The sequence below is a fragment of the Notamacropus eugenii genome, chromosome 2 (genome assembly GCF_028372415.1).
Source record: "Notamacropus eugenii isolate mMacEug1 chromosome 2, mMacEug1.pri_v2, whole genome shotgun sequence".
Taxonomy (NCBI): domain Eukaryota; kingdom Metazoa; phylum Chordata; class Mammalia; order Diprotodontia; family Macropodidae; genus Notamacropus; species Notamacropus eugenii.
This window is the reverse complement of record NC_092873.1, coordinates 337,265,789-337,292,090: the sequence shown is the minus strand read 5'-3', so window position 1 is coordinate 337,292,090 and position 26,302 is coordinate 337,265,789. Positions and strand designations below refer to the sequence as shown.

Here is a 26,302-nt window from a genome sequence, read left to right as displayed (position 1 = left end):
TTCAGTTGGTTCAGTTGTGTTTGACTCTTTGTGACCCATTTTTTTTTATTTGGCAAAAATACTGGAATGTTTTACTATTTTCTTCTGTAGCTCAATTTACGGATGAAGAAACTTAGGCACACAGGGTTAAGTGACTTGGCCAAGGTCACATAGCTAGTAAGTGTCTGAGATTTGAACTCAGGAAGATGAGTCTTCCTGATTCTCGGCCCACCACTCTACCTACTGTGCCACTAGCTTCCCACAAAACACTTATGTACTTTTATCTTACTTGAACCTCATAGTAACCCTGACAGGTAGGTAGGTACTATGGGTATTACAGGCCATGTTTTACAGATGAGGAAACTGAGGCACAGGGAGATAAAGGCACTTGCTCAGAGTCACATTGAGCCCAATTCTTGACTTTGAGCTCAACGCTCTGCCTTATTGCTTGTAACTAGCATGATTACCTTGCATTTATGTAAGTGCTTTTGCTTAGCACTGAATAGTCTTATATTTGGTTCAAAATTTCAGCCATAGAAGGTATATACTTGGGGTGAGAAGGATGGGTCTAGAAAGTAGTTCACTCAAAAAAGACCTAGGAGTTCTTGGGAATCTTGTGTCCCATTCAAGTCAGCCATGAGTTACCATATTAAAAGTCTGTGATCTTAGATAGTGTGAGTAAAAAATGAAGTTCAGAATGTGAGGCAGGTGGTAGTATCTACTACCAGTCTACAAGTATCTTGTCTATCCAAGGGTGGCAAGGTGGCACCATAGTGCATAGAGTCCTGGCTTGGGATCAGGAAGATTAATCTTCCTGAGTTCAAATCTGACCTCAGACGCTTACTAGCTGTGTGACCCTGGGCAAGTCACTTCACCCTGTTTGCCTCCATTTCCTTATTTGTAAAAATGAGCTGTAGAAGGAATTTGTGAACCACTTGAGTATCTCTACCTAGAAAACCCCAAATAGGGTTAAGAAGAGTTGGACTTGACTGAAAATGACTGAACTGTAACAACACAATCACATACAGTTCTGGGTACCACATTTTAAGGACATTGACAAACTGGAGCGTATCCAGAAGGAAGCAGCCAGAATGGTGGGGATACTTGCAGTCATGGCATACAAAGATTCTTGGGAGGGAATACAGATGTTTAACTTAAAGCAGACTTAGAATGTGAAAGCCACCTTCAAGCATCTGAAGAGGGATTAAACTTGTTGTTTTGCCCGGTTCTAGAGGGAAGTATTAGGACCAATGGGAAGAAGTTAAAATGAAATGGATTGTTGTGTGATAGAAGGGAAGCTGTATTAGTGGGTAGAACATTGGACTTGGAGTCAAGATGACCTGCATTCATATCCTGCCTCAAATACTTACTGGTTTGCATGACCTTGGGTAAGTTATTCAACCTCTCCTACTCTTAGTTTCTTCTTCTGTCAAATGGGTATAGTAATAGAACCTGCCTTCCTGGCTTGTTGTGAGGATTACATGAAAGAAAATGTATAAAACTATTTGTGGATCTTAATGCACAATTTAAATGCTATTATTTAAAGAGGAATAGATTACCTCAGGAGACTGAGTTTTCTGTCACTGGAGCTCTTCAAGCAAAGCTCGTTTTGGGTTAAGCCTTTTGGGGAAATTTAAATGAGATTCATGATTTGTGTCAAGCTTAGATTTAATGATTTCTTTTAACTCTTCAACGTCTATGATTAATAATATCAATAACGTCCATAGCTTTAGAATACCTCTGTGAGAAAAGTAGGAGTTATGATGCCCACCTTATAGACAGAGAAGCTGAGGTCTCTCTCAGATCACACAGTGACTCATTGGTGAAGCTGGCACTCAAACTGGTATCCAGAGCCTCCATGGTCAATAGAAGGGATGTAGGGGTGGGTGGGTGGGAAGGGGAACTGTTGGGAGAAAGAAGAACAGAATGTTGGTTCTGAGTGGTGGCAGGGATGACCTCATTGTCAGAGTGACTGACCCTGAGGACAAGAAGACTGAACATTCACTCTCTGTGCCCAAATGTGAGTCACCTTAGTACATGTCATTTTGGTACCTTCTCCCCCCACTCCTACCCACCTCATCCCAGGATATCATGGCCTGACCTAATGACTCATTTGTTCTCCAGGTGCCAGGCCCTGGGGAATGGGGATTCTTTCTCTGCTTGTGGCCTCTCTTTCCCCTTTGTGATAAACCTGCGGCTTAGCTGAACTGTTTCTGTAGCTGATGTATATAAGACGCACGTGCAGAGGAGGACAGTTCAGAGACCTGGTCTTGGCAAGAGGTGTTTAAAAGTTAAGATTGAAAAGTCTGGGGGTCTCCATTTGTGGGGTGCACCTTCAGGCCTCTACTCGAACAGAATGAGGTACCTTCTGATAAATGATAGATGGAAACTGGGGTGGGTAGGAGAGGATAAAGCTTACTGAAAGAGGAATTGGTGTGGCTAAGCCAGTGGAGTTCACCCCAAAACGCGAATGGCTGGCTAATGATTGGCTTTTCTGACACACTTAGCTGTCCTTTAACCTCCCATGTCATTTTTCTTGCTTTGTTTTCATCTTTTCATGAAAAAGCCTGTGCCATTTGCCTATCTCATCATTTACTTCACCAATCATTAGTAATAGTAATAGTTAATTAATAATACGATGAATAATAATAATTTACATAACACCTACTATGTGTCAGACACTATGCTATGGGCTTTACAAATATTACCTGTTAGAATAATTACATATTACACATATTTGATTCTCATAACAACCCTATTATCCTCATTTCATGGATGAGGAAACTGAGGTAGACAGAGGTCAATTGACTTGCCCAGGGTCACACAGCTCATAAATGTCTGAGGTCAGATTTCGACTCAGGTCTTCTTGATTCCAGGCTCACAGCTCTATCCCCTGTGCCAATCAGCTGCCCCATCCCTCACTGCTCTGTTCACTAGACTGATACAATCTGTTTATTGTCAACTTTAGAAATCAGATAACAAGGGAACTTTCTGATTTTAAAAAAAACCCCAGAAAATCCTCAACCTTTTTTTTTAAATAGAGGCTACATGTAGGTGGGAGAAGTCCAGATATGTCCAAAGTGTCCATGTGTCTGGCCTTCTTAGTTGATATGACCTCTATCCAAGCATCTATGAAAAGGAGAGAGGTTCAGGAAGGTTTTTGCTTTCTGAATTCTGTTATACATTCAGCCCCTTTGCCGTGGCCGAGTACATTCACCTTCAGCTTCTCTCCAGCTGAGACTGCCTTCAGATCAGATCTTTCAGAGGGTCCCATTGCAATATAGTAACTTAGATCCAAGGAGAGCATCTTTTCAGATCCCCAGGTTTGAGGAGGAGGGAAGGAACATGCTTAGAAATTGAAACAGAAGGCATTTAGAAGCTATACCAATCAGCAGGAATGGGTGAGTTCCTCTGGAGTCTGGTGTGCTAGATCTCAAACACTGCTTAAGAATCTTTCTATCTATCTATCTATCTATCTATCTATCTATCATCTATCTATCTATCTATCTATCTATCTATCTATCTATCTATCTGTCTGTCTGTCTGTCTGTCTGTCTGTCTGTCTGTCTGTCTGTCTATCTATCTATCTATCTATCTGTCTATCTGTCTATCTCTATCTGTCTGCTACCTACCTATCTAATTTTTTTTTAATGTAGGAACTCAGCATAGCTGCCAACATTAGGGATATGCAGGGGCTATATGTCTTTGAGATAGTGGAGTTCCACCTAGTGTACTCTGTCCAGTGAGGACCTCTTCCTGCATGGAGCCCACAGGGCCTGTGAAGCATGTGGGTCTATCAGTCATTGATGCAAATGTCATTGTGCCAAGGTATGTAGTGTCTGTGTGAAAGGGTCAGCCCCTGGTGACTCAGCCTGCTGGGAGCTCATAAAATGGAAATGACTCACCTCCAGTATTGAACAACAACTCCTAAGGCTAAGCCGCCAGCACCTGTCTGGGCCGTGGTTAGTTATTAACATGTTGCCAGGAAAAGTGTCATGGGAACAGAAGCCTGCCTTGCTCACTATGTGCACCCTGTCTTTGCAGTGCTTTGAGACAGTCGCTTCCCATTCCTTAACACCCTCACTCTACCATATGCTACAATTTCAGATGCCTCTGGGCCTGCCAGGTGTTCAGTCAGCATAGTATCCTTGGGATGATGAAAATGGTAGGAAAGATGAGGAGGAAAGAAAAGAGATGGATTAGGTCAAATTGAACCATGGTCATTCTCTTCTTACCTGGAAATATGTGCATCAGAGATGAGTGTCAAAGGATCCAACCTCACAATCTGAGTACCTGGGTCCTAAACCTCTCTGTGGTTGGAGTGAGAGCTTGGATGGAGGGGAGAAGCTGGGCTACATCCTAGCCTTCTGTCATATCTTGCCCTGGAGCTCTATCCCGTGTCCTGCCCTACCCTGTAGGGGCCACCTCCGGAGTTCAGACTCCCATGGCCCTGTCAGCCCTTTGCCAGGGATGCCAATTAATGCTGACAGGTGTTGTAGGCCGCCCATTCCAGGGGCATAAGGAGGAGCTCCACCAACTCATTTCACACAGGGAGTTGTCTGGCATGAGGGCCATATACTCATGCCCCATTGACCTTATGCGTTCAAGAGCAAAAGAGTTCCTTGGTGGCCTGCTGTGCCACCAGAACCAGAACCAGAACCACATGGTCACAAAGTGTGGCTGCTTTTTTTTTTTGTTGGATGGTAAAGTGTATTGTTAGGGTGGAATTACTCTTTTTAAAGTTCTTTGGAGGTCAGGCATAGTATATAGGGATTTAAATCCTCACCCTGTCCTCACCTCTCTCCTGCCATTTCCCCTCCCCCCCCATCCACTAATACTTTTTAGAAAAGTATTCCCAGCAAGTTTTCCTAGGCACATGCCCTACAGCACTCTGGGGAAGGCCCAGATTGAATCTTACATAATCAGGGTCTGCAGAAAATCAGACTTCACCACCACTCTCAGTTCCTTCTCCCTCCAAAATGTCAGCTCCCTATCTGTCTCTCCTTTACCAAACTGTTTTATAGGAATGACAGAGAAGGTCAGCAGTTGGCACAAAGGCAATGGAGCACTCCTGGAGTTGGAGTTGGAGTGGGAGTTTGGATGGAGGGAAAAAGTTGAGCTGGATTCCACATTCTGTCATATATACCCTGGAGCTCTAGCCCAGTGTTCTGCCCTACAGTCCCCCTGCTTCTACAACAGTCCCCCCTACAGTGTCTAAGAAGGATAGTGAGAATGTGGAAGGGGCAGAGATTTATTTACCACTCACTTACTATTCATCTTCCTTAAGTCTTGGTGGCTAGAATGGGAGAGACTGCAGGGAACACCCAGAAACTAGCATGGGGCTAAATGGGCCATACGCTCCTTCCTAAGATGACTGCCCAAACCATATTATGAGTATTCTCCTACACTTAGAATAATATAATAACCTTTATTTTATGCACACCAACACATACATATATCTCACTTTGAGGTTCACATAAAGCCTTTCTCACAATAATCTTACGGAAATGTAGCATCCATTCTCATCTTTCAAATAAGAAAACAGAGAGATTAATTGATTTTTCTAAGCCAGTGTGTATCAAAGCCAAGACTCAGACCTAGGCTTTCAGGCTCCAGTACTAGTAAGTTCTCTTTTTCCTGTGCTATATTACTTTCCCAAATCCCAGAACCATGGGATAGTCAAATTGGGCATTATTTAAGAGGTCATCTAGTCCAATCCTTTTATTTTACAAATGAGCAAAGTAAGACTAAGAGAGGGGAAGTAACATTGTCCAAGATCAAACAGGTCTTGGCAGGATCAAAGACTGGAAGATATAGTTCCTGTTCCCTGTACTGTGGTACAGGGCAGCTAAGTGGCACAGTGGATAGAGCACTGGGCCTAAAGTCAGGATGATTTGAGTCCAAATCCAGCTTCAAACAATTACTAGCTGTGTGACCCTGGGGAAGTCACATAACTTGTTTGCCTCAGTTTCCTCATCTGTTAAAATGAAGTGGAGAAGGAAATGGCAAACCATTCCAGTATCTTTGCCAAGAAAACCCCAAATGGGGCCATAAAGAGTTGAATATACCTGAAATGATTGAACCACAAGTAGTCTGGTGCTAATTCCATTGATAATCAAGGCAGCCATCCTTTGGGGGTAGCTTTGACTGACCCTTACATCTCCTGTTTAGAACCCATAATTTTGAGAGGCTAACTCTAAAAGTTGCATTCTTTTCTGTGTTCTTTACCTTTATTAATTATCTAAAAAAGAACCAAATAGAGTCCACTTCACTACAAGAAACATTGGGGATGATGGGATGTAGTGGAAAGAACCCTAGCCTGGAAGAACCAAGGAGACCATGGTTCCAGTCCTATCTCGCCTACTTTCTCATATAATGACCTTGAACAAGTTCCTTCATCTCTCTGACAGTGATTTGCTGTAGCCAGCTTGTACCCAAGCTGATCATTAAATTTTCAGCCTTATATCCTGGAAGTCGGCAAATGCTATAAAACAGGCCTTATTTATTGTTCTGTCTATGAGTTGTCAACTTATGGCCTGGATTACCTTTGGGCAACTGGACTAGACTTGAGAAAGTAATGGAGGAAATATTGATTATGCAGATTAAAACTTAAAAAGTATATCCTACATATATCTCCATTCCCCTAGTCAGTTGTTAAAGATCTGCCAGCACAACTCTGTCTCTGTACTACCTATCTCATTTGGTCCCTATGATGAAAATGCTCTGTAAATTGTAAGACTATACAAATATAAGTTGCAAGTAACATTATTATTACACAGAGGTACTCAATAAGCAATAAGTTGTGTCTATATGGAGTGCTTTAAGATTTTACAAACTGCCTTCCTCATAATAATAGGTTCACAGGGAAAATATTGTCCCTATTTCATAGAGGAGGAAACTGTGGCTCACAGAAGTGAGGGGATTTTCCCAATGTCACACCGCTAATTAGTATTAGAGGCAGGATTCCAACCTAGAATTCTGAGTGGGCCAAATTCCTGTGCTTTTTTTTCTGGACCTCATAGCCCAAATAAATGAATTCCCACTGTGTTTTGCTGTCCCTTTGGCAAAGTATATACAACCTTATGGAGCATCATATATTAGCCTTAGGAATTTTGAGATGCAATAGACCAGCTCATGAAATTAACCGGTATTTCTTAAGTGCTTGATGTGTGCCCAACATTGTGCTTGTGGTTGCCAGAGACTAAAATAGCAATTACAATAATAAAAGAATATATACTTTGCTTTCAGGGTGCTTCTTGGGAAGACCATCAAAGAGTCAGGAAATAAAAGGGCACAGATTTTGCTTTAGTACCTTGTGTACAAAAGATATTTAATAAGTATTTCCTTAATTGAATCATTGAAGGCATACCTGTGTCCTAGATCATAAGGTCATGAACGTAGGCCTGGGAGGAATGTTGGACATCATCTAATTTAATCATTTTATGTTATAGATGAAGAAACTGAGACCCCTAGAAGTTAGATAACTTGCCCTAGGTCACATGGACAGTATCTGAAACTGAATTTGAACCCACCTCACATGTGGAAAGTACATGTCTTCTATAGGAAGCTGATCTTTATGGACTAGAATAGTGAGGAAAGAGCCTATGGGGAAAGTAAGGCCTTGAAAAACAGAATGAGATTAAAGTTGATGGAGAGAGGAAGAGGCCAGGGGCATTCAAGATGTGGGGGAGAAACATGAGTAAAAACCTGGTGACAGAAATTGTGTGTGTGTGTGTGTGTGTGTGTGTGTGTGTGTGTGTATTAAAGACAAGCCTGACTGGTTTTGTTTGAGGAGCTAGTGAGAGATGAGGTTGCATTGGAAAGGTTGAACCAGCTGCCTTTAAATGCCAAGGTGAGGAGTCTACTGTGAAAAGCACTTCATGCTAGGCTGTCAGAAATTCCCATCATTGTTTGAGAAGGCCCTTATGCCTGGAGTTAAGAGTTTATTCATTATATTATGGAGACATGGGTCTTGAAAATATTCAGAACCTTTACTCAGTATAGGGGCATAATAATACTTTGTAATTTCCCCACCCCAAATACACTAAGTAGATATATGTGTGGAATAGATATGTATATGTTTTTGTATGTATGTATGTATGTGTGTATGCACGCACCAGGTCTGGAATCAGGAAGACCTGAGTTCAAATCTGTCCCTAGACACTACCTTTGTGATCCTGGTCACCTCACTTAACCCCTATTTGCCTTAGCTCCTCATCTTTAAAATGGGGACACAGTGGTGAAGGAAATGATGATCCACTCTAGTATCTTTGCCAAGAAAACCTCATGGACAAGTTTGTGGGGTCATGAAGAGTTGGATGTGACTGAATGGCTAGACAACAAATATATGTGTATTTGTGTGTGCATGTCTATATATATATACATATATATATAATATGTACATATATACATATAAATACACACATATACACATGCATATACATACATACATATACACTCTCATACATTTCATACATTCATAGAGATAGAGGGTTTTTCCCTCATTGTCCCTTTAAGTTTCACCTTGTCTACTTTCTTCCTGCCTCATAGGAGTCAAGTCAGAAGACCCAGGTTTGAATATTGCCCCTTACTAGTTGTATGACCTTGGGCAAGTCACTTCCCCTTCTTTAGCCCTCATTTCCCCCTAATCTCCAAAATGCTAAGAGGTTGAATAGATGATCTCTAAGGTTCCTTTTGACTCTAAATCCTATAATCCTATGAAATCCCTATTACAGGAGTCATTTAAAGGTGGCCTCTAAGGGGCCCTGGAACTAATGAGATAATTTTCACTAGGAGGAGGGGAGGGGAGGGGAGAGGAAGATAGCCTTTCTTTCCCTCATTTCTTTCTTCCCCTCCCCCAGCAGCACCCAGGCTTCTCCTTCAGTTCTGGCTTCACTGTCCACCCCTCCATTGTTGTTGAAGTCTCCCATTGTGAATCGAGTCCAGGCATGTTCAGGAAGTTGTCCTGCTGCAGCCTGTGCCACGTGATGTGACTGAAGGGCTGGGCTTCTGTGGCTGCTGCCCAGAAGGATCTGTTCTCTGCCTCTGTCCTCCCCCTCTTCCCAGGGTTCTACTGTCTCCCCCGCCCCCAGTAGGCAAGGCAAGGTGACTGAATGTGGAGTGCCTGCTGGCACTAGGAGGATGGAGGGTCAAGACTGCAAGCTTGGTCTGGGTTTTCTCTCACCGTCACTTTTTTTTTGAGAGTGGAGAAAGAGAGAGAGAGAGACAGAGACAGAGAGACAGAGACAGAGAAGGAAGGAGAGAGAGAAGAGGGGGAAAGAGAGAGGAGGGAGGGAGAGAAAAGGAGGGAGAGAGAGACAGAGAGAGAGGGAGAATGAATGTGTGTGTGCTGGGTGATTTCTTTTCCTTTTGTTGCTGCACTGCCCACGCAGCTGGTCAAGGCTGTCCACAAACATGAAAATCCAGTTTGGGATCTTTAATTAGAAAAGTGTGAAGTAACCCAAAGTTCAGTGTGTTTTGAAGTTCAGATCAAACTCCCGGAAGCACATCTGGGTGGGGGGAGTCTAGGAGTGAGGAGGGGTGTGTATGTGCTGGGGGGGGCATGGTGAGGGGGTAGAGAATGTGTGTCAGGTTCTAAAGGAGCCTTCCTGATGCAGGCATTATGTTGTCTTTCTCATTTTCCTGCTCCTTTCCAGGATGCCCTCTCTGCATTCCTGGAGGACTGCTGGGGGGCGGAGCCCCCTGGGTCATACCCTCCCCACTCCAAGTCAGGGTCCCTACCACCCAGAGGGAGCTGTTTATGGCTCTCTCTTGGTGGGGGCTGTTGGGAACCACATGGTTTATTTTTTCCTCTCCTTCCTGCTCTCCCCAAGGGAGGCCATATGGTGGAGTGTTCGGAGCACAGGGCTAGGAGCCAGAGGAGCTCAGGGCTCTGGGGACAGAGCTGGGGCCCTGATGCACTGTGTGTGTGGCCTGCTCCAGGAGCTCCCTGCCTGACCTCCCAGTGCCTCAAAGAGCCCAGCTGCAGCCATGGGTAACAGCTTGGCTCCATTGTGACTGGGGAAGGTGCCGGAGCTGGAGGGTTGGTGTTCTGTGCACACTGGAGCTCTTGCTGGCAGGGCTCAAACCAGCCAGGCATTTTTCCAGGTGGATTTAGCCTAACCTGATTGCTAAGGCTGAAGTTACTATAGTGCCACACATATCTAAACTCTCTCACCCCCCAAAAAAGCCAGGGATACATAGCTGGGAGCTGGAGTGGCTTGAGGAAGAAAGGTATACGAGGAGGGTGAAGTTATAGAGTGGGATTTGGGGAACAAAATACAAGGGAAAAAAAGAAACAGATTTGTGGGGCCTACGATTAGGAGCTAGAAGATGCCTATGGTTTTCTCCATTAAATAGAATCAAAGATTAATTATAACATGGCATATAAATCAGCATCAGGTATTTTAGGATCAGGAGCCTGGGTGCTCTTCGTGCCCAGATAGTGGCATTGGCTAGCATGCTGTGTGGCAGATGGTCAGGGACCTCTCCCAACTTTATTACCTCCACCCTCCTATAGAGTGAGAATGAGAAGTCAGACTTCCTGAGTTGAGGGAGTGGGTGAGGGCACACACAGAAAAGAAAGGGCTAACTCAAATCACAGGGATATGGCCTTGCTATCAACACAAAAGCAACAACAACCAAACCTAATCTCCCTAAACAGTAGGGACTAGTTCTATGCAGTTGCCCACCTTTTGTGTGTGGTTTATATCCAGAAAATGACCTTGGGATTCACCCAACTATGAAGAATTGTAACCCGGATTCCCTCCTCATCTCTGACAATAGCAAAGCAGCCTTTTTGAGCTAGTTGGGACTTTTGAGATCATTGAGCCAAATCCCCTAATTTTGCAGGTGAAGAGGTGGAGGTTGGGAGAAGCTACTCTAAGTGAGGAATAACATTTTGAACCAGTTACAATTCCAGCCTTCTTTCCAAGTTAATGCTAAACCTGCCGTTGTGGAGTATACTGAAACATTTCCCAGTCTCCCTCCTTCTCATGCTGCACACAGAGTCAATCATTTGTGGTCCCTAGTACACATCCCAAACCTCTCCACCTCTGGGTCTTTGCTCATACTGTCCATATGTCTAGAATACAACCCTTCTCCCATCTCAGGGAGAGAGGAGGAGTAGGGGCGATTTCCACCTCAAGTCAGTAAGTCTTGATGAAATGCCTGCAGCATGCCCCTCAAACTGAACAACCCCTGCTCTCAAGGACCTTATCCTTTATTGAAGGGGAATAAGTTCAAAGGACTTGAAGATGCTGCTCATTCTTCAGGGCCCAGGTCAAACATATTCGGTGAAGTCTTTCTTGATTTCATCTCTCCTCTTTCCATCCTATCCTGTTCAGAGTCAGAGAAGATTAGCCTTTCCTTTGACTTCACACAGCTAGCTTTTTTTTTCTTTTAAAGCATTTCCTATGGTAAGCACCATGGTGGATAAAGCCCTGGATTGGAAGTAAGGAAAGCTGAAGTTAAAATCTGGCTTTTGATACTTACTAGTTGTGTGACCCTGGGTGGGTCATTTTACTTCTGTCTTTCTCAGTTTCCTTAACTGTAAAATGGGAATAATAATAGTATTTATCTCCCAGGGATGTGGTGAAGATCAAATGAGATAATATTTGTAAAGTACTTGGCACAGTGCTTGGCACACAATAAGTAGTTAGTAAAAGTTTATTTCCTTCCTTATAATATTCTGTTCCATCCTATGGTTATTATCTGTATTGCATGTATGTGTTTGTACACACATACACACACACACACACATCCACATCCCCTTTCCTGAATTACATATTTTGTGAGGACAGGCTTCATTATTTTTCTTTTTCCCAGTACTACGCTTCACTAAATACCTAAGTAATAGACTTTCGATACGTGGTTGTTAAATGAATGTCAACTGTGAAGCAGTCGGTCAGTTTCAAATGGATCCTGTAGCAGTACATTAGAGCAAAGGTTCCTTACTCTGTCCTTTTGTCATGTCTGACTCTTTGTGACTCTTTTATTTTGGGAAAGGGGTGGGGTTCTTGGCAGTGATGGTAGAGTGGCTTGCCATTCCTTCTCCAGCTCATTTTACAAATGAGGAAACTGAGGCTAACAGGGTTAAATGACTTACCCAGGGTCACACAGCTAGCACATGTCTGAGCCTGGATTTGAACTCAGGAAGATGAATCTTCCTGACTTCAGACCTGGCTTTCTATTCACTGTGCCACCTCGCAGCCCTACTTGGTCTACACGGGGATGAAACCTACATCCTTGGCCTCTTTAGCATAGTGCTGCACTGTCCATGTAAGATTGTCCTTAAAATTATTGTTAACTTATTTGTAGATTTTAAGCTCCTCAAGAACAGGAACTGTTTTTTTCTTTTCCTGTGTGTTCCCATTACTTTCACATGGCCAAGTACTTAGTAGGTGCCTAATAATTGTTGCATTGTAACTGCTTTTTTTCTCATATGTACTAATGAAATATTCTAGTTGATGGTATAAATTCATACATTTCATATGCCTGTAGGGCAGAGGTTCTTAACCTGAGGTCTATGAACTTGTTTCTGAAAATATTTTGATAAATATATTCCAGTATAGTTGGTTTTCTTTGTGATCCTATGTGGTTTATTCTTTTTAAAACATTCTGAGAAGTCTACAGACTTTACCAGATTGCCAAAGGGGATCCATGATACCCTCTCCCCCCGAAGTTTAAGAATGCTTGTTTTGGGGGCCATATCATGTGGCTCAGTGTCTTTGGGCTAGCTAGACAGTTCCTGGGAGTAATTTTCTACTGCCTCTCCTTGTTACAGGGTCGAGGTAGAAGAAATAGTATTGCGTTTAGCCACCTGGCTTGCCTCTTCCTGGATACGGGGCTTGATGTAGGGCAGAAGGAAGTTTGGGACTAGATTATCTGTAGAGTTCATCATTCTGAACAAGCGTCTGGGGATAAATATGGGAATCTGGGTGGCTTGGCTCGGAAGTGCCTTTGATCTACCTATTGTTAATGCTTTTCCGTTGAATGCCAGCAGAAGCAACCCCACCCTGGGCTAGAGAGATAACAGGCTGGGGCTTTCGCAAACGCAAACGGGCCCCTTGATAGTGCCGGTTTTATTGAGCTCTGATCGGGGCCCAATAGGATCTGGAGGCACCCCGGAAACATCAAACAGAGGAGAAGGCGTTGCCTTGTGCAAAGAATCCTGAGTCCTGTGTGTGTGGACCTGTGTGTGCACAGGCCTATCTATTGGCACCTTACTCCATTGTGTTCAAGTCTATAGAGCAGAGATGCTTAGGTCTTAGAAATGACTTTGAAAAGTTATCTAGTCTAATCTTGCTACCTCCAGGTGAGCCCATACCAAAATCATCTTAGGGAAGGTTTTGATACTTTTAATAAGGAGAGGCATTTGGTGTGCACATGCATATATGTCTGTGAAAATATAGCACAACATAATCCAACAGAAGATATGATATGATACAATGTGGTATGATATGATATGAGAAGGAGCCTGGTAATAGAGGAATGACCTCAGAATTATGGAGACCTGGGTGACTTTAATCCTAGTTCTGTGGCCCTAAGCAGGACCCTTAAAATTTCAGCTCCCTGAGGCAGCTCTTGGAGAAATACATTAGAGAACAGATGTGAGTCTGCAGTGGTAAAGGAGTGTCTGGTAAGGCGCTTATGAAATCAACGGTCCAGTAAAAGAATATTAATAAAATAATGAGAATAATATGAATAAATGTATTTATGAAGCACCTACCATGTGACATATTATGTTAGATATTCCCTTCCTCACAGAGCTTACATTCTAGCGGGGAGACAACACACACATGCATGCATACACACATACACCCATACATGTATACACACATACATACATACACACATAACACATAGAAACTAGATACAAAATAGTCTTGGAGAAGAAGATACAAGCAGCTAAGGGAACCAAGGGCAACCTTGTTCAGAGAGGTAACATAAGCTGAATCATGAGCTTCTTGAAAGAAACCAGGGATTCTAAGATTCAAAGATAAAGAGGAAAAGCATTCCAGGAATGGGGTACAGCCAGTGCAAAGACCCACAGATGGGAAATAGTATCTTGGGTGAAAAGCATCAAGGAGGGGTGTTTGGACCACAGTGTGTCTGGAGAAGAATAATGTTAGAAGATGAGAAAAATAGGAAAGGGCCAGGTTGTGAAAGTACTTTAAATGCCAAGCATAGAAGTTTATATTTGATCTTAGAGGTAATAGTAGGATGCTACTGGAGAATGTTATGAGGTAGTCGGGTCTGTTCTTTAGGAAAATCACCTCTATAAATGATGGATCGGTGTGGAGAGAGGAGAGAATCAGTGAGACCATTTAGGAGGCTATAGCAGTTGTCCAGCACAAGGTAACAAAGACCAGAACTAAGGTGGTAGCCATGTGACTGGAGAGAAAGGAATGTATGTGAGAGGTGTTGTGGGTAGAAACAACAGATTATGGCAATTGATTAGCTATGTGGAGTGAGTGAGGCTGAGGAGTCAAGGGTGACAATGTGGTTGTAAGCCTGGATGACTGAAAAGATGGTAGTGCCTGTGCCTTTGACACGAATAGGAAAAATTCATGTTCCCAAAGGGCTGTAAAGATGCATGACCTCCACCCCAACAATATCACTACTGGGTCTGTATCCCAAAGAGATTAATAAAAGAAAAAGGGAAAGGACCTATTTGTATAAAAATATTTATAGCAGTTCTTTGTGGTGGCAAAGAATTGGAAATTGAGGGGATGTACATCAACCAGGAACAGGAAAGTTCAGAAGAGGGATGGATTGGGAGGAAAAGAGAATAAGTTGTTTTGGACATAATGAGCTTGATTTTTCTGTATGCCCTGGAACATCCGTTTGAAATGTATAGTAGGTTTGTGAGTCTGGAAATCTTGAGAGAGACTGGAGAGGCTTGAGAATCATCTGCATAGATATTAGAATTAAAAACATGGAAGTTGACGAGGTCACTAAGCAAACAAGTACAGAAAGAAAAGAGAAGGGACTAGGTCAGAGCCTTCCGGTACACTCCCACGTAGTAGGTGTGATAAATGGTCAGATGTAGGAAGGAGAACCCAGAGAGAGCTGTGTCCTGTAACCCAGAGAGCAGAGGCTGGTAAGGAAGAGAGGTCAGCAATATCCAGTGTTGCAGGGAGAGCAAAAACGGTGAGAATTGAGGAAAGGTCATAATGTTTGGCAATTAAGTGATTCCATCGGTAACTTTGAAGAGAATCTTTCAGAGTAATGAGGTCAGTAAGGCAATAACCATTTATTTATCCAGAGCTTCCTAACTACTGGGGGTTGAACAAAAGGCAAAAATGTGATCTCATATTCAGTTAAGGATCTTATCTTCTATTGAGGGAGGCAACCTTCTCTCTCTCTCTCTCTTTCTCTCTCTCTCTCTCTCTCTCTGTCTCTCAAAACACACACACACACACGCACACACACATGCACACATGCTTACATTCATGAGTGTGTATGAGTGTGTGTGTGTGTGTAGGAGGCATCTAGATTGCTCAGTGAATGGAGAGCTGAGCCTGGAGTCAGGAAGACCTGAGTTCAAATTCAGCCTCAGACACTTGCTAGCTGTGTGACTTTGGGCAAATCTCTGTTTGCTTGAAGCCATTGGAGAAGGAAATGGCAAACCACTCCGGTATCTTTGCCAAGAAAACCCAAGGACAGTGTTGGTGTGCTAGGGTCCATGGGGTCATGAATAATTGGATACAACTGAGCAACAACACACACACACACACACACACACACAAGATATATACAATTTCCATGGAAGGTAATCTTAGGGACAAAGCAGTCACATTGAAGGTGGAACTTGGGTAGGATTTGAGCTGAGTATTGAAGGAGGTCGAAGAAGCCAAGAAATCAAATTTCGAAGGATAAAAAGAAAATTAGAGGAGAAGTGGAGATAAGCAAAGATAGCTTTTTTCAAGCAGAGAAAGAGAAGAAGGATATAGGATTATATAGCCCATGGTGCTCAGAGTAGGATCAGGACAGGATATAGCACACGCACACACACACATACTCATGAATGCAAGCATGTGTGCACGATGATATATATGTATATAAATACATATGTGCACATATGTGTAAATGTGTATACATACATGTGCATTCACATATATGTGTAGATAAAGAGGTAGATATTGATATGAACTGTTGGGTTTCCCAGTAGCTTAGAGGACAGCTAGAAGTGATGAGCAAACCTTTCAGAGAAGTGTTTGGTCCAGGAATTAGTACGTTCAGTTCAGTTTGACACTTCTACAGTGCTTGCCTTGTGCCAGGTATTACCCCTTATACACAGGCAGGAGAAGGCATGGGAGAGAGTGATAGGGGGTCATCTGCGAGATCCAGATACAGGGATCTAGGAAAATTTGAAGAGGCATTGTGGATTGAGGTGGGAAGAATCTGGGTAGGCTTCATAGGAGAAGTACCCGATGAGAAGGAGTCTATTATACATTCAGATTTTTCTTGGAAGCACCAGAACCTGCTGAACAGGAACGAGAGGAAACTGAAAGCTGCTGTGTGGGCCATGGGGAAGAGGACCTACCTGCTCACTAGGGTTTGTTGGGGGAGGGGGATGATGGTCAGACATGTGTTTGCAGTGAAAGGGTTAGTGAGATAAATGAATAGGGGATGAGTCTGGGAGAGTGTTGTCTTTCCCCTCACCCTCCCCTGCCGTTCCTCTTGCCTCCCAGTATTTCATCTAGACAGGAGAGCAGGCAGGATGCTGTGTGCTGTGTATTGGCCTCGAGAGACAGGAGCAGGGTAACACCACAACACAAACAGAACATCTGGAAGTTTTTTAAGGTTTCTTTTTTTAACACATTTGCAAAAGTCAGGACATTTGCACACAAGGTTTACTGGTTGGAGAGAGCCCAGGGGTTTTAGTCAAGTAGGAGGGATTTGGGGGTGTGTGGTGGGGACAGAGGAAAAGTTCAATGCCAGAGGCGAAAATAATTTAAGTCTTCTAACAAACTTGTTTGCAGAAAGGAAACTGTCAAAAGTGAATCATGGCAGAAACACGGAACAGCTTCAGTGATAGCTGGGAGCAAGACCCTCCTAAGTTCTTTTCCTCTTAGTCTCACTGGCACTGAACAACAACTGGTTCTCTTCTCTTTTTATCTTTGAAATCAGCTGCTCTGAAAAGAATCCGAAAGAACAGAAGGCCAAATTCTCTGAGAGAGGATGGGATGCTCTTGGCATACACCCTACCCTCTTTCTGCCTTTAGGCTGCTGGGAACCCAGGAGCAGCGACTTGGAAGGCATTGGGCTCTGACCACATTGCTTAAAGACACATCCCCTTTCCCTCAAGCCAGGACTGGGGATGAGATGGCAGTATAGAGAGGTGGGTAAGGGGAACGGGTTAACTCCTGGGGGGAAAAGAGTCCTGGCTAGGCTCAGCTCTAGTCTAGTCCACCCAAGACTATCAGATCACCTTGTGCTTCCTTTTCCTTCCCCCTCCTTCGTGTGTCATCCCAGGTTTGATGACTTTGGCCAAGGGAAGCAGGAAAAAACTTGGCCCAGCGTTGCAGCACCACATGCTGGAGATGGAAGAGGAAAGGGAGAAAAAGGCAAGCTCAGCAGGGAATTCACTGGGACCCCAAAGCATTCTCTGAAAAGAGGACAGGACTTCATGCTGTCCATATCTTCCTCTCTGATGGTGGCTATCTTTTTTTTTTAAAGAGCCCCAGACTTGAGCTTTCTCTTTCCTTCCCTTCCTTCTCCATCTGTTTAGTCATGAAATCCTAGCTTGTGCCTATTTTCATGGCTTTATTAAATATATGTGAAATCTTACCCAGCCCAGTAGAGCTTTATGGTAGGAAACAAGACCCATTTTCTGTTGTCAAAAGGCTTACTTGATTGGGAAGAGAGTCCCATCTCTCCCTTACCACTGGCCAAAATCCTTGCTTTATCCAGACTGTTCTTTGCATGGGATGAGCTTATCTTTACGTCTCCTTGGTATCTAGCTCATCATGAACTACTTGTACACAAAGGAACTGAGGCAATGAATTGAACTGAGGCATATTCATAGTAATAACTTTAAGAAACTGCTTAGCCTGCCCCGTTTTTAATGGAAAAGTCAGGGACTCTACCTCTTCTAGATTCAATTGTCTTGTCACTCTGACTTAGGACTTAGGGAGTTCCTTCTCTGTGCTTATCTAAATCTCTCTTGCTCCAATTTAAGTCTAACCCTTTGTAAGGCAATCCTAGTAGCTGTGCCCTTGCATTAATCAGGAGCAGGGTTGACCTAAAGCCTCTGCCCTCTTGTGCCTTGGATCAACACCTGTGGGTCTGGGGTTACTCATACAGTACAAAGAGCCAGTAGCCCTTGCTTTAGGATTAGAATCTCTAACCCCACTCAGTAAAGTTTCTCTTGTTGACACATGAGTTTCCTCAGTTCAGAACCCTGTTTGCTTAAGCCTCTTCTATCTCCCTGCTCCTCCCTGGTTTACCTGGCCAGCCTGGGCTTGACTTGCCTAGACTGATTTCCTACCTGCCTGGCTCTCCCCGCTCTTAGCTGAAACCCTGGTCCTGGCCTACTCCATCATTCCTTGCCAACCTAATGTGATTGTTCTTTATGTTTTCTTCTGATTTGTGGGGAAATGGGAGAGTCCTTTATCTTCAGGATATATCTTAGTTTTACCAAAGATTTTTCAGTAGTTACTGGGCCCTCACTATGGCAGGGCTTTTACGTCTCCATAACTGATTCTTTTAAATCAACATAACTACTGTAGAAAACTTTTTCTTCCCTCCTCAAGCCTCCCACAGTACACTCTACACCCATTTTTTTTGGCAGAGGACCTTAGCTCATTCTTTATGAAGAAAACTGAGGATCTTGGCCACAGGACTCCTGTTCCCCCATTTTTTTCTTATTTTGCACTCTCTTGACTCTATCTCATACTGTTTCCTCCTACATGCTAGTCTCTAATGAAGAGGTAGCCCTCCTCCTTGCCAAGGTCAGCACCTTTACATGTACCTTTGGTCCCATCCCCACCTGTCTTCTCTAGTACATTGCCCTGATTGCTATCCCCCTTCTCTCTAATCTTTGGTCTTTCTTTATTTACTGGTTCTTTCCTTTCTGCCTACAAATATATATGTCTCCCTATTCTTAAAAATCTTCGTTATATCCTATCATTCCTGCTAGTGATTATATCCTTCTTCCCTTTCTCCGCCAACTCCTTGAGAAATTGATTTGGCACTCAGTGCATACTTTCTTGACTTTTACTTTCTTCTTTCTGAAATTTTACTTCCAGCCTCAACAAAGTTAAAACTACTTTTTCCAAAGGCATTGGAGATAGTCTGATAGCTTGTTTTCAGTCTTCCTCCTTCTTAACCTCTCTGTAGCATTTGACCCTGTTGACTCTCCTCTCTTCCTAGGTACTCTTGCCCCTGAATTTTCAAGACTGCTCTTTCTCTTTGTTTCCCTACCTCTCTGACTCCTCCTTCTCAGTTTACTTTGCTGGATCATCACCCACACTAATTGTGGGAGTAACCCAAGGCTCTGTCCTGTGCCATCTTCTCTTGCTACCCTTTCTTACTTGATGAACATCAGCATCTTTATGGGTCTAAGACTGACTCAGGCTGGTTCAGTGGTTCAGGATTGGAGTTGGAACAAATTGAGACACTTGAAGATTATCTAATACTTAATAAAGAAGTTTACTTAACAGTATCATGAAAAGGATATTAAACAAAGATATTATGGATTCAAGTAGATGTGGCCCCCATCATCTCCATCCAGAAGTATGTCTGGTCAGAAGGATGTGTTGACTTTCATGGTATGGGGGCATTCATCAAGTCATAGGGGCATCAATTCTTTATGGGATGATTATTTTATACCCCCATGAAACTGGGAAGTCCGTCATTATGTTGAGATAGTCCCTTGGACCAATCAAGTCTCAGGGACAGCTTCTTTGCTGTTTAGGGGGAAAACCAAAAAAACTAGCTCATTCTTTGTGGGAGGGATTCTAGTAGATGTTGCTCCCATATCCTATCATTTTGCAGGGTACTAATGGTCTTACAGATCTTCTACCACTTTAATGGTTTTAAGGCCATTTTTTTAACAACCATAACCTTGGAAATTTGAGAAATCTGGTCCAGATAGCACTGGAGAAAGGGCTTAGTGCAAGTAAAAGAAAAACAAAAAAAAGAAAGAAAGTTTAAAAGAAATTCATGTAATGTTCCTTTGGAGTGACTGCATATAGAAGAAAAGGAAGACCAGAAATCCCAGGCTTTGCCTTCTCCATTCAGAAGGACAGAGTTCTGGATCTTAATGATCTGGCCCATTTGATGGGTGATGCAAAATCTTTACAACTCATGGTGAGGCTCCCAATGTAAAGTGATGACAATGAAGAGCCCCATCAAGACCATTAGGGCCAAGGTACACTTTTGGCATAGTCACTTATTCTTACCATGTATGAGGATCATCTTTAGTAGGGTAAAGAGCATTTTTATGTAGACCCTCTTTTATGAAGCCTGTTTTGGTACTATAGTCACCATCATGGTAGCACCATCCATTCAGTGTTCACTAGCCCATCAGCCAGGATCTCCTCCTTCCCTTGGAGCCTATGGCAGTGGGGGAGAGGGGAGAATAATCTCAAATATTTGTCCTTCAGCGCAGCTCACTGGGAGGACTTGCCAGGAAGTTCATGAATGAAAAAGCATTTGTTGTGGTTATTCATTCATTTTCAGTTACATCTGAATCTTTGTGACTCAATTTGTGGTTTTCTTGGCAATGATTCCAGAGTGGTTTACCATTTCCTTCTCCAGCTCATTTTACAGATGAGGACACTGAGGCAAACAGGGTTAAATGACTTACCCAGGGTCACATAGCTAGTAAGTGTCTCTGGCCAGGCTTGAACCCATGAAGATGAGCCTTCCTGACTGTAGCCCTCACACTTTTATTTACTGTGTCACCTAGCTGCTCTGAAATAGCATAATAACCATGTGCAAAGCACAACAGCAACTATTGGAGATTTCAATAGAAAAATAAAATATTTCCTTCTCTCAAGAAGCTTACATTCAGATAGAAGAGATTTCAAATGCAGTTCCAATGGAGAGGCTTAGTGGTCTTTAGGACACAACAGCAAAGCAGATAACAATGCATCTTTGAAAACGTCATATCCTTTTCTGACTTGGAACCATTTGACAATGCCAAGGATATTGATGGCTTGCTCTTTTTGAGAATGGGTATGGAGATCAGGTTAAGTAGGACCGGTGTTCTGTTTGGGGGTAGGGAGACAGCTATTCCTAGGGCTCTTGTGGCTTACCTGTCTATTGGTAGAAGTTAGGTGGAGGTTGTTTTTTGGTGGTGATGGGCATAGTCTCTCCCCCCTCAAGGATTTCTCCCTTCATTGATGGTTTCTGGGAACCATATTAGAAGCAAGGTCATTAGTCTGAACTCTTAGGCTTAGGGTTCTGGTCTGCCTTCACCAGGGTTTGAGGGGAGGTAGTAGTCATGGTTTGACTCAACTGGCACATGCCTCCTCTCAGACTGCCTTGCTGCTTTAGCTGGACTAGCCTGCCTGCCCCATCTAGGTATTGCTGTGACTAGATGGATGGCATTGAAGTCAAGTTGTGCATGCCTCTCTTACAGTAGGTGGACCAAGAAGAACATTAACCTTCAGAATTCAAGTCCCCAGAGATAAGAGCTCGTTAGGCTAGTGGAATAGAGAGAACTGGGCTAGGACTGATATCCCAGGAATGATAGCCACTATTGTCTGCTCTACTAGCATCTGCACTCCCACTGGTGCTAACCAGTGTTTTGTCAAATTTTAGTAGCTTATTTTGGACCACATATTGAATCATCTGAGTTCTTCCTATCAATCATATTGCCTCAAACTTGACTAAGTGGGCTGGACCCTGGTTTTTCTTAGGGTTGGTGTCCTATTCTTGACCATCATTTTTGTCTTGTCCAGTCAACATGATATTATCTAACGGTGGCTATCAGTGTCCACAGGAAATGAGATCAATCCCAGGTCTGACTACTAGACTCTGTGTGTGTGTGTATGTGTGTATGAGAGAGAGAGAGAGACAGGGAGAGAGGGAGAGAGGGAGAAATGGAGAGAGAAAGAGAGAGAGGGAGAGAGAAAGAGAGAGAGAGAGAGAGAGACAGACAGACACACACACACAGACAGAGAGAAAATACTTGAGACTAGTCTCAGTTACAGGAATAGAGAAAAAGGCATTAGTGAGGTTAGCAACTTTAAAACATTTTTCCTGAGCCTGGGATATTTGGTTCATCAAATTGATGAAGTTAAGAAAATGCCTTAGCATGATGACTGCTTGATCTACCTCCTATATAGTCCATAATAAGGTACTAGGTGCCATCTTCCTTCCTTACCAGGCACATAGCGTTACTGTAAGGAGAGATGGTATAGCAAGTACTCTAGCCTTTTTCTTCTCCATTGCTTGGGAAGAGAGACCTTTTACCCCACCTGTGATCAAGTTTTAACTACACAAGATGACTCAGGCAGGTCCAAGAGTTTCCATTTGGCCCAACTCACAGTAACTAGCATAGAAGTTGCAGTAAGTTCCTGTAGAAGTATAGACTCCCAAGAATTCATGATATTTCTTCTCTCTGTCCTCCACAACTCCCCCCACCCTTGCCCAATGGAAACCTACAGACCCATTGGTGATCTCTTACTCTATTAACCTGGTTGCTGTATCTAGTAGCCCCTTGCATCTAAGAAGGGTGGGGTGATACCTTGAGTTCAGGTGAGTCTGAAAGGCCTTTACTGCCCCCAGTACTAGACTGGTGATCAATTGTCTCCTTATCAAGTCCAAGTTTTAGTAATCATATTCAAAGCTCCTTAGAGGAGAGGGTATTATCACCCTTCACTCTATATCTATATCTATCTATGTCTATGTCTTATCTATATCTTTAATAAAAATATCTGTATAAATACATACAATCTATATCTATGTTATATGTATGCATGTATACACATATGTATACATATATACATAGAAATGTATAGACATGCACATACATATATACACATACATATATACACATACATATACGTACACACACACACACAATCCATTAGAATTTAAACTCCTTGAGGTCAGGAAAGTTTTTTTTTTAATATTTCGGTTTTTTGTTTACTGTATCCCCAGCACATAGTACATTAGTGGCACATACTAAGTGCTTAATAAATGTTTGTTGATTGATTTATCTATCTCACTCACTTTTTCTGTCTTTCCTGGACTATTCAAAATAAATAATGCCGACATATTTTGCTTCTGGCAGAGGCATTTCATATGAACTAGGAGATATGGTCTAATGGACAGGGCAATGGTTTGGTGGGTTTATCCTATAAACTCCCTGAGGGCCGTATAAACCGGAAGTATAAAAATAATCTAGCAGAGCTGGCTGGAGGTAAGATCCTGACATGGAGGAGGCTTCCTATCCAGGGAAGTGACTCAGGCAGGCTAGGGAATGATGCACAACCAAGAAAAGTCACAACAGATGCTAAAGTTCCATGGCAAGCACTATTATGGCCTCTGGACTGTGTGTTTGTAGGCAATCAATCTGCGTTTTAGGTATATTTTGATCCCCTATACCTGAGCTTTTGCCTTCCTGTATGTCATCTAACAGAGGTGTGTCTGTCAAATAAATGAACTTCCTTGCAAGGGTTTGGTGGGGTAGGGAATGGCAGAGGTGGGTGTTGTTACAATTATAAACTCATCAGATTGCCTTGTAGCTTTTTACTCACTTATCTGTGTTTGTCTCCTGCTTTCTACCCTCTTATCTGGATTTGTCTCCCATACTGGAACAAGAGAAGGTGCAATCTTGTATGTTCATTCTTGATCTTATTTTGCAGACTTCTCACAGTCTTTTTCTCTGTGCTTATCATCTTGCCAAGTCCGTGAAGTTGCTGAGCAACACGAAGGAAGTCCTGGTGTTATTCACTGGCTTGGTGCTGATTAAAGTGCTGGCCATGTGCATCTCCCTGGGAAAATAAAATCTTCTTGTGGAGTTCCCTGATGCAGCTCTGAAGGTTGTCATAGGGGAGGTGGAAGGAAATGATTGAAGAGGACTTAGTTTTCTTTTTGCATGTTTAAATCTAGGGGAAAAGGAGGGTCCTGGATGAGTGGCTGAAGCCAGAATTCTCGAGTCTTTTCTTTACCATTCATTGTTATAGCTGGCTATAGCTCTGATGGCTTTCTCTTGGTACCTTGCACATAGTAGTCACAGTGAGGTTTGAACTTGACTGAAAGTTCCTGTTGTCTGTAGAATGGGCCTCTATGTCTGTTATGTAGGAAGTATGTGTGGACTTGAAGGTAACACATTCAGATTTGTAGATAGAAGAATTCTAAAGCCCTGGTCGGTTTCATAGCTTTTTAATCTCAGTTTATCATGTTATACAGCAAAGAGCTTTCTCTTGCTCTATCCTCCCTCCCTTCTTTGTCTTTCTTAAGACCTTGTACTATGACTTTCATTTGAATATTTGACACCTGTAACTCAGAGATCATTGGCACTTTTTTTGTCCAAGGTTTATTCTGTGTCCATCAAAGATCCTCCATTCACACTGGGAACCACTGACCCTCTTGGAGCTATAGAGGAATTGAGAGAAACCAGGTCGGTTCTCACAATGCTCTCTCAGGGTCTGGTTCTGGTCCCTACTTCAAAGGTCATGGTATAGTTACTTTTCCCAGATTGTTAGTCACCCCATCCCACTAGCGAAGAGGAAGAGTGGATCATATTGATTGTCCTTGTGTTGCAGTTGTCCAGCTGGAATCCTGTGATGGGGAGTTCTGGTCAAGTAGTCATTTTACGATGAACTAGGTCCCAAAAGCTTTTCTCATTTTACCCAGAGAATCAGATTTCTTTCTCCACTTCTCTTATATCCTGCTCTCTCACTCTAAATCATGTTGTGGATAAGCCCCTATATGTTACTGGGGCATTCAAGTGGTTAAATAGTGTATTCAAGGATGCTAATCGCTTTATGTATGCATCTTTTTTATCATGTGTCATATTTTCCTTGCCATAAGAATGGAGGGAGGCAAAAAATATTTGGTACTGCTATCCTGTTTTCTCTGACCTTCGGTGTCTTCCAGACTCCACATCAATTCCCAATTAGAAGTAAATAGTGCTGAAGTAATAGCAAAAGTAAACTGAAAATAAAAATTCAGATTAGAGATCAGAGCATCTTTGATCCCTATCCCCTGAAAAAAATCTACCTCACTCTGCTTCTTTCTCACCTATAGAAAAGAATAATCTGACCCGTTCTTCCATTTCTCTTTGTTTTTGAAGCTGGGTCTCCCTATCTCATGCAGGCTAGGAGTAAACTAACCATCTGTAGTGAAGTTTTGACTGGCTCTGGTTCAGACATGGGCCTCCTTAGACAACCCAGTGGCCCCTGCCTTGTGGGGGCTCAATATATTGGTGGCTTGGTGCTTAGGCCATGGCAACTCAGAACTCCTGAACTCAAGTGATCCACCAGCCTCAGCATCCCCAAAAGCAAGGGATGACAGTCTTGTATTACCATGTCTGGCTTGTATCCTCATCTTAAAAGTAGTGGTGAAGATAGGATGTTCAATGATGATGGTAACTTTCTTTTAGGATATGTTAACTTTCTGAGTTCAAATCTGGCCTCAGACAGTTACTAACTGTGTGACCCTGGGCAAGTCACTTAACCCTGTTTGCCTCAGTTTCCTCATCTGTCAAATGAGCTGGAGAAGGAAATGACAACCACTCTAGTATCTGCCAAGAAAACCCCAAATGGGCTCAGGAAAAGTCAGACATGACTGAAAACAACTGAACAACAATAACAATCCTCTATGATTTATAACTATATGGAGAGAAAAATGTAGTAGGGATTTTATTATTTTCTGGCCTCCTTTAAGTCCCAACTAAAATCCTGTCTTCTACATGAAACTTTTCCTAATCCCTTTTAATTCTAGTGACTCTTCTCTCTTAAATATTCCCTGTTTATCCTATAGATAACTTATCTGAATATATTTGTTTGCTTGATCTGTCCCCCCGTTAGACTGTGAGCTTTTTGAGGGAGGGCACTGTCTTTTGCCTTGTATCCTCCAAACTCGTATACTGCTTGACACATAGTAGGCCCTTAATAAATATTGATTGACTGAATGGTGGAGGATTCTTAATAATGAGACAGTGTAGAGAGAGGTTCTTCATAGATAGTTCAACAACATCCCTCCACCCACCAAGAATTAAAATAAAGTGCTTAAAGCCCCTAGAGTTTATTTATCATACCATATATTCTGTTCAAGATCCAGCACATTAGAGGATTTAAGGAAGTACAATTGGAGTGGCAGAAACCAGAGATTAGTTCTTACTTTCTTTCTTCCA

At 42.7% G+C, this 26,302-nt stretch overlaps 2 long non-coding RNA genes across 9 annotated transcripts in view; both read left to right on the top strand.

Moving 5' to 3' along the window:
- Positions 1–26,302, top strand: part of LOC140528074 (uncharacterized) — a 261,449-nt gene that overhangs the window by 225,407 nt on the left and 9,740 nt on the right. Inside the window, exon 4 of one of the 8 annotated variants that reach the window (XR_011975060.1) lies at positions 1,212–1,367. The exons of the other annotated variants lie outside the window; for them this stretch is intronic. This is a non-coding gene — a long non-coding RNA (uncharacterized lncRNA). The remainder of the gene's footprint in view (positions 1–1,211; positions 1,368–26,302) is intronic. 8 annotated transcript variants of the gene reach the window in all.
- Positions 9,570–26,298, top strand: LOC140528075 (uncharacterized). Its single transcript, XR_011975067.1, has 3 exons — positions 9,570–15,132; positions 17,116–17,326; positions 17,461–26,298. It is a non-coding gene; the product is annotated as an uncharacterized lncRNA (long non-coding RNA).